Below are 8,368 nucleotides of genomic sequence, written 5' to 3'. Positions count from 1 at the left end.
TGCATTCCTCTCTTCATTACTGCTCGATGAAAAAGAATCTGTGATCGGCCGATAGCGTCATTCGGGAATTCGTTCGATGACAAATGTCTCACATTCGTATAAATCTCGAAATCCAACGGCGCAATTCGTAATATTTATATAGGCTATTTCATATATTTATCGAATTATCTTTAGATACTTCGATATATTCTGATCCGAGAGTGAGCGTATATTTTTCGAGGACTTTATTGATATGGGCATACATACAAATAAAAAAGTAATACTGTAAGAAAGAATCGCAAACGTCATTCATAATAATTGCGCGATGATATAATCCGCTTCGCCAGATGAAAGGATTCCATATATATAAATGCTCCCGTTTTCTTTTTTCTTTTTTCTTTTTTTTTTCGAGACTCTTCAAGCTTTATTCCCGACAGCTCCGACACTTCCGCCAGCGCATTTTCTTTATTTCTGGTCGCTTGACTTTGCGTCGCTTGCACCGATTTGTCGAGTGCACTCGCGGCCTTTCTTTGCGATCCATTGTGCGCGCACATTGCATACTCACTGAATGAGAATGTGCACAGTTCTACCCCGCTGAACTATCATTGAAAACGTATCGCGATGATCGAAGTATACGCATCTGTGAAGTCAGTGATCTTTGAAATTTATAACGTAAACAATAATTTCACTCGAAATTAAAAAAAAAATGTCTATTTAGTCGATCACGTTGTATAAATAATTTGTTTAATTGTTTCAAACAATTAGAAACAAAGGAACGTAATTTTTGTTGCAGTTTAATAATATATCTACAAATCGATGAATCAATTTAAAAAAGCAAACGATTAGCAGCGTTACTTGCAAAGAAGTGAGCGGATACATGAAGGTTCTTTGAAGCAATACGAGAGAGATTCTCATTGTGCGTGACGCGTGCCCGCATCATCGAGTCTTTGCGCACAGATGCGTATTCTTATATCTTATATCCCGTACGAGGAAACGCGAAATAGTTATTGTATGAATATCGTACCGCAATATTCAAGTGGGCAATGAACGGGACGCATTCTTGTTCAAAGTGGCTCTCTAGGTATCTCAAAAGCAGCATCTGCCCCATTAACTATTGAAAGATTGCCTCGATGATGGCAGGGAAAAGAATTTCTCTCAGTCTCAATAAGAGGATTATTAAATAAATGATATTTGCAATACAAGTATTACTATAATAAAAATTAATGATTGATGATACTAAATTATGAAACAATTTAGAATCAAGTAAGATGAAAGATATGCGAAATATACAACATTTAAATATTCAAGTGTATATTTCTTTTTACGCTTAATTATTTTGCTATATTCTATTCAAATATTTCTGATTTGTAATGCACATGATGTATTTTTATCTCATTTATATGTATAATTATGACGAGATACTAACGTGAGAATATCAAATTTATTAAAATCGAGCACTGAAAAAGCGGGGAATTATTATCACGGAAGTTAATGTGGATATTGATTGATAAGGTCGATTCGATAAACGGTATCCTTGTAACAGTAACAGTTAATACCGCGGTAACATTTTTCTTTTTTTTTTTCGGCGATCCATCGCGATGATCAAATACAATTATCAGAATGCCGAACATGATCGCGTGCACCGCGACGGGCCGCGAAGGGTTGCGCGTATGATAACGCCGCGAAACACAATGTTATCCGAGTTCACGACAATGCGATAAGCCGGTGTCACTTTGCGTGGCGAACGATAAGGTCTTTATCACCTGCCGTTTACATTCACGCGGGTAAATAGGGGGCGTATCTTTTTGTTTGTTTCTTTTTTTTTACTTTCGTATGGCGAGATAAACGCAAATGCGAAACTGTACGTGTTTATTATCGTTTTAAATCAAGTGAAACTATACAATCTTAGAGAAAATTCGTATAATATCGTCTATCTACTAACTCCCACGCTTAGCGTAAATATTATTCCGTATAAATTCACGACGAAAAATACGACGATACCATCGCGTGGTGTCACGGGTATAATCAGTCAATGGGAGGTTGTGTAGGAGGTTATTTTTCGTGCCAATCCTTTCCTCGACAATACTCCCGAGATATATCGAATTATTTCGCAGTCGGCGACAACGCGCGTCCCTTTTGCCACGTGTGTGTGTGCTCGCAGATCTTATCTATGAGAACGCATGGAAATGAGGTGCAGGCCGCAAAATCGACACGGGGTTAGCTATAAGGTGGGCACCTCGTATCTCTCCCCTTGGAGCACGCGTCCATTGGCTATCTGCCGTGCACGAGCGTGCACGCGTGCACCTAAATGTTAGTGTTATCATGCTACGTTGCTCGGTATTCGTGCATTACTATAAATCGCGCTTTGAAATATTCAATTTTCTTAAAAAAAAAAAAAGACTAAATGTAAATTTGAGATGACAAATATAAATTAGGAAAATATATTTGTATTACTTTTTCATTTTTTAAATATTTATGTTAACATATTCTATTATATTTTATATATCTAAAATTAAAATCTATAAAATAATCTTGCACAAGTATAAATACGATATTTTCTCTTTTGCTCATAAAATTTTATTCTTAGATAAGAATTAAAAGTAAAAGGATAATTCTTTTTATATATTTGAAGTTGATATTCGCATTCGCAAACATATTCTAGAGGAAAATAAGAGCCGAACACGATATTTTTCAGTATGAATGCGTACGATATCCTTTCCCGATACATTTGCATCCCTAGACATAAGCACGAGTCCCGGCCCGGTGCGCGTAAGGGAGGGTGCACCGTGTTAGTCCCCCTTCTTTCCCCCCTCCGTCCTCATATGTACACACACGCGTGCAGGGCCAGGTGGTGTGACGTGGCTCGTATGGGGGCACGTATGGGGGTCCTGCAGGCAGCTGTGGCCTGGATCCGACAATGCATCGGCACAAAAAAAAAAGAGTCCGCAGGAGACGGCGAGGGGATCGACGGGGGAAGGAAAGGGGAGGAAACGCGGGGGTCGACATCATCGCTGCTTGGTGGCGCGCGATTAGAGGGAGTTCCGTCATAGGCTTAGACTACTAACCATTCTAACATCCCTCGCGTTCGGAATGCCGGAATTTTTATTGGGGTGTCCGATCGACCCGTAAGGATTTCTCCAGGCGTGATTGCGGATTTCAATAAAAATGCTCTTGTATCTTCGCCGACCAGGGCACCTCCGTGCATCGGAATTTAAATGAGAGATTAATATGATGCTAATCATTACGAAGATATAACTTTATAACGTTTCTTTAATATTTCTCTCTCATGCTTTTAACATTACATATTTTTTGCAGATCTTTTACATGGCATTTGTGTCGTGTCTTTGAACAATGGAAAATATAATTTTAAAATATACATTTTTAGATTGATAATGTTATATCGTATATTGTATTACATATAACTCTTGTACGTTACGCTAATAATAAGTGTATTAGATGCAATTTTACATTGTTTTACATTTTTATATTGATTATGAATGATATAAACATTCTTTCTATTTCGGATAATCAATGTTGCGTTTTTAATTGATATTATATTGTTTTTTAATTTTAATATCTTATTGCATTCCATTTATCTTTGTTCACTGGCTACGTAATCATCTGCAATCATAATGTTAAACTTTTTAAAAATATTCTATCTATCATAGTACATATATAATATATAACATTTCTTTTTTTCGTATTTTTAAATTATAGAACTAAATTTCTTCCTCCAAAATATCAGCCGACGCTTTCTCTCTCCCGTGTGTGCTTTCTTTTAGTATTATTTGAGACTTAAATTACTCTTAGATCTGATTTCGACGCCAATGTCGATATTATACGTCACAAACTTGCACCTTGAGCAGCTCGTCTCCAAGATGGGGCTCGGTAAGAATCGTGACGTCATGGCAGTGTACACGTCACACTGCGAAGCAGGTTGCAGTTCGGAAACGTGCGTGCAGCCCAGCCTTCTTAGGGTATAGAGTACGCGCAGTTGTAAAATCCATTCACCCCGAATATCTTCGTCGGCACCTTGCGAAGGGTTCTCTCCTTCGAGGGTGCGCACAAAGGTTGCGCGTTTCGAGGTCACACGGAGGAAAGACGTTTATACGCGTGCAAAGTATACGCACAAAGCCCCCTCGTAAACACACACCAAGAACTACTCGGGGTGACCTAAAGAATTTCTCGGGGTGGTCAAAGAAACACGCATACCGGAGACTAAGCGCAACGAGGTAAGAATGCAAGTGGGACAGGAAATGCAAGGTGCTTGCATTGATGTTATCGAACTTAGGATTTAGGACTCGCATTTAGGATTGCTTTGCGCTCGACGAGTTAAAATTCTTTTGCGTCAATGTCGATAAGCTTCTTAAAAGACATATGATACAGAAACACATATATATGATTTTAAAACTACATTTTATTACATTGATATTTTTTAGAATATTTTCTTTTAATAAACAATATTATTACACATTCCGCGATGCTTAAAGTTTTATATCTCTGATAAAAATATTACGATCTACTATATGTTGTGATAGAATATTTCATTACATACATTTTTATGTCGTAATAAAATAACTATCTTTTTTTTTAAATTTTTATAATATTTATCATCTCTTCAGAAAATCAATTTTTTAGAAAATACAGACTGTCGTTTAGTAATCGTTGTATTTTATCAATATCCGAAAAATATTTTTTAAAACAAAACATTTTAGAAAAAATACTGATACAATTAATACAGACTCTTTTATAATATCAACCGTCAACTAAACGTTAAAATAGTAGCATCAATATCATTGTACATTCATTATTCACACGAATCGGTGATTTGATCTCGACATGAGATCGTATCGGCATGACCATCATGTCCGTAACAAACCATAACGTTGCGCACGCCAGTATCTAAGGGCAACTCTCTAAAATCCTTGCGTAGATAAGGATGCGCCGGACAGATGTTGGTTGAAGAGACTACTGTCGGACAACAAAACCCATCGAAATGCTCCGCCCAACGAGTGTCCTAATAAATAATCCGGCATGTCGTACGCTTCGCGCCTGTTGCACCCACTATTAGCTAATTTAACCCTTAGCTCGTTCAACTTTGATACAAATTCATTATTTTTGGTAATAAGAACATAATTCATTGCGTTTGAAGAGTAATCGCCTCTAGAACTCACGCTATTATTATATAATTAGAACATTCACTTATTACCAATAATATTGTTCCATAAAATAGTTCGATAATGAAATAAAATATTTTAATTGCACTTAGTATTATACATAATTAAACCTGACTAAAGTAATGCGTCCCTCTCTCATACTGACATTGATTTAATCATGTCGGATTTGTGCGGCACATTATATTAATAAAGCTCAGAATTTATTTAATTTAACGTAATTCAGGCCGAATAATTGATGTTGAAATTTTTGGCTGTGGCGAATCGAATTGGTATTCTCTAATTAATTAATACTACGCGATTATCGCGTGTTGACTCGCTGCGACAAATGGATATGAAATATTCCTCGTATATTCACGACTCAATCAAGTTAGACACTATTCAGAAGACAGGCAAACAGCGAGCCGGCGGTTTACCGATAAGCGGTTATTTGCGGTGCAAATGTGTCCGTCTCTGATGTGATGCTGATTCGAGAATTCCGGTATACAAGTGCGCGTATTGCGTGCGATAAACTGGAACGATAATACACGCTCGTTGCTTTCCGAGCGTATTACGTAGTTGCATAAAAATGCATACCTGAACGTGGTAATTAAGCAAAACATTATTTTCACATTGTAAAAATCGTTAATTACATCTCGCAATATTTCATGTCCAGAATAATAATGTTGCACGCAAGTTAGCCATTAAATTGCGTTTCACTCGCATGCGTATCGTTAATATTTTTAATTAATTTTAAACAAGAAATATATTTCGTAAAGTAATATAATGTATAAGTGAACTAATAAATTAATTATCAATAAATGATAGTATAAAAATGATAACATATTGAATCTACTAGATACGATGATGGTAAAATATTGTTATGAAATTATTATATATGTATATATATATTCTCTTTATATAATATATATAAAAAATATATCATTTTTTTAGCCTCTGAATTATTTTAAATTAAATAAGTTTATTATTAATAAAAGTTTCAAGAACTTGTATCGATTTAATTTAATATAAGCTTATGAAGCATAGAAATTAGATATTTTTTATAATAATAAAAATCCTGAATACGATATCACGTGAATAATAAAATTGTAAGTATGTAATGTGGAAACGTACAAATTGACGCAACATTGTGGTTGATGTTTCAGTAACTGGACAATATTTGCGTGATCAACGACGACATTTGGCATCGTGCTAACATATTTGAAAATATTTCTTGCGGTTTCGTAATTTATGAACCATTGAGCCTATAACATTCTGTCGTCATTTAAATACTCGCTATCTCGCGCGAAAACACATGACGCTTTATTTTTACGGAACGCATGTTGTTTTCATTTAGATCAATTGAGATTGATATTGCGGAGGAATCGGATACAAGACATTTTACGGTAAAACGGTTTGATGTAATATTATGATATAATTCTATGTAATTTAATTCACATTTATATTACTCATAATCGACAAAAAAGAATCAACAAGAATAAAAATTATCAGGAAAAAGAGTATTGCAGTAAAAATTTTTATTAAAATCGCAGATTATTAAGAAAAATATATACAAGAATGTATTTGCAATTTTTAAAATTCTCAAATTCCGGCAATTACAAACAATCAATGCAACAACTTCTCGCTAGATTGATTTCCTAACGTGATTAGAGAGATAGAATCTGCATGACGATAGTGCGTTTGCGTGAAGTAAATGTGTGTACGCTTCTCTCGTTAGGCTAATTACAACGACGAGAGATAATTGCACGCATCAGGCGAAATCTACATTTGGAATCGGATGTTATCGAGAGATGCAAAGTACGAGGGTTGGCATAATCTTAGACACGTGACCGTAGCGATGAGTATGATATGAGAGAGAATGATCATAATCATATCAAATTATATAGCGAAAAAGCAATCAAATTAAAAATGTTAAAATATTATTAATATAACACGAATTTTTTTTATTATATATCCTCGTACATACAATTTATGTATTAATCTTGGTATTATATATACTTACCAATATATTTATTTTGATATAACAATTCTTTTGTTAGATACATTTTTCATCTATCACAAATGTTCTTCGTTACATAAACGAAAATAATCGCAATTTCAGTATAAAACATTTCGAATTTTCTACGGCTTTCAATTTTCATAATTAATGTTCAGCGTGTATTTACAATTTCTCTCGTTATTGGCTTTATTTTCCATTGATGGAGCGATTAATAACACTGGATGGAATCGCGATGGCACAGTAAACAAATAACGTCGATAAATCGTAATACATTAGAATAATTTTGGCGCTTTTATTTATACAACAATGCGAGATCGCTCGTATATTGACGCTACTCTCTCAGCGTGTCGTTGCTCTCGTTAATTAACGAACATAAATTCGTCCCGGGCTGGACAGCGAGCGCGCCGACCGCATATCTTTCCTCTGCATCCCATATGGCTGGCGCGTGTGTTTACAAGCGCGTGCGGCATTACGATGCTTAGCTATTAATTAATTAGGAAGGCAATTACTATGCAGATAGATGTATCTCCCGTCGATCGTGCTCGTGTCGCGTCGCGTCGCGTTGCCTCGCCTCCATATGCAACGCGTTTAAGCTTTTCATTTTCGGCCGCGATGATTCGACGTAAATGGAACAGGTGGTTAATTTGCCGACCATAAAATAGCAGACACTACTGCAATAGCATGACGACTGCATTAGCGAATCATAGGTATCAGGATAATTATAATAAACATGTGGTCCTGTCATGAAAATACATATAGATACTAATTTAAACATATAATCAAATTTGTTATATAAATTAATCTCTTTTTAAAACGCTCTTTTTCTTTTTATTTCTCTCTCGGCGCGATCGCATGTTTTTGCTTAAATATTATTTGACATTTCGATTCGAGAGTTAAGAACGCGTATTTTCGGGGTAAACAAACGCATCGTTTGAAACGATACGAAGAGAAAGGCAGGTCCATCAAGGACGAGAGAGAGAAAGAAAGAAGGATGCTGACTTGCGCGTGGCGAAGTCTACTCCGGAATAGGTGGCTGTCAGAGAGCCCATAGGCACGCACGCATGTGTTGGTACGGCACGCGTGCAACCCTATGCACACGCTCGTGCCGCGCGCGGCGCAAACAATGGCGTAAAATCATGCATTGTGGCGGTACGCATTGTGAGCCGGAAAGCTGTGACATCGAGTTCGGGCAGCTGCGCGCTTTCGTTCCCCCCCC

At 36.3% G+C, this 8,368-nt stretch overlaps 1 long non-coding RNA gene across 1 annotated transcript in view; it reads left to right on the top strand.

The window, feature by feature from the left end:
* LOC115237712 overlaps nt 1-8,368 on the top strand; it is a 111,992-nt gene that overhangs the window by 37,205 nt on the left and 66,419 nt on the right. The window lies entirely within an intron of this gene.

This window comes from Formica exsecta, unplaced genomic scaffold (genome assembly GCF_003651465.1).
Source record: "Formica exsecta isolate Colony F162 unplaced genomic scaffold, ASM365146v1 scaffold308, whole genome shotgun sequence".
Classification (NCBI taxonomy): Eukaryota; Metazoa; Arthropoda; class Insecta; order Hymenoptera; family Formicidae; genus Formica; species Formica exsecta.
Note: the sequence above shows the minus strand (reverse complement) of the source record. Positions and strands in the feature narration are given on the sequence as shown.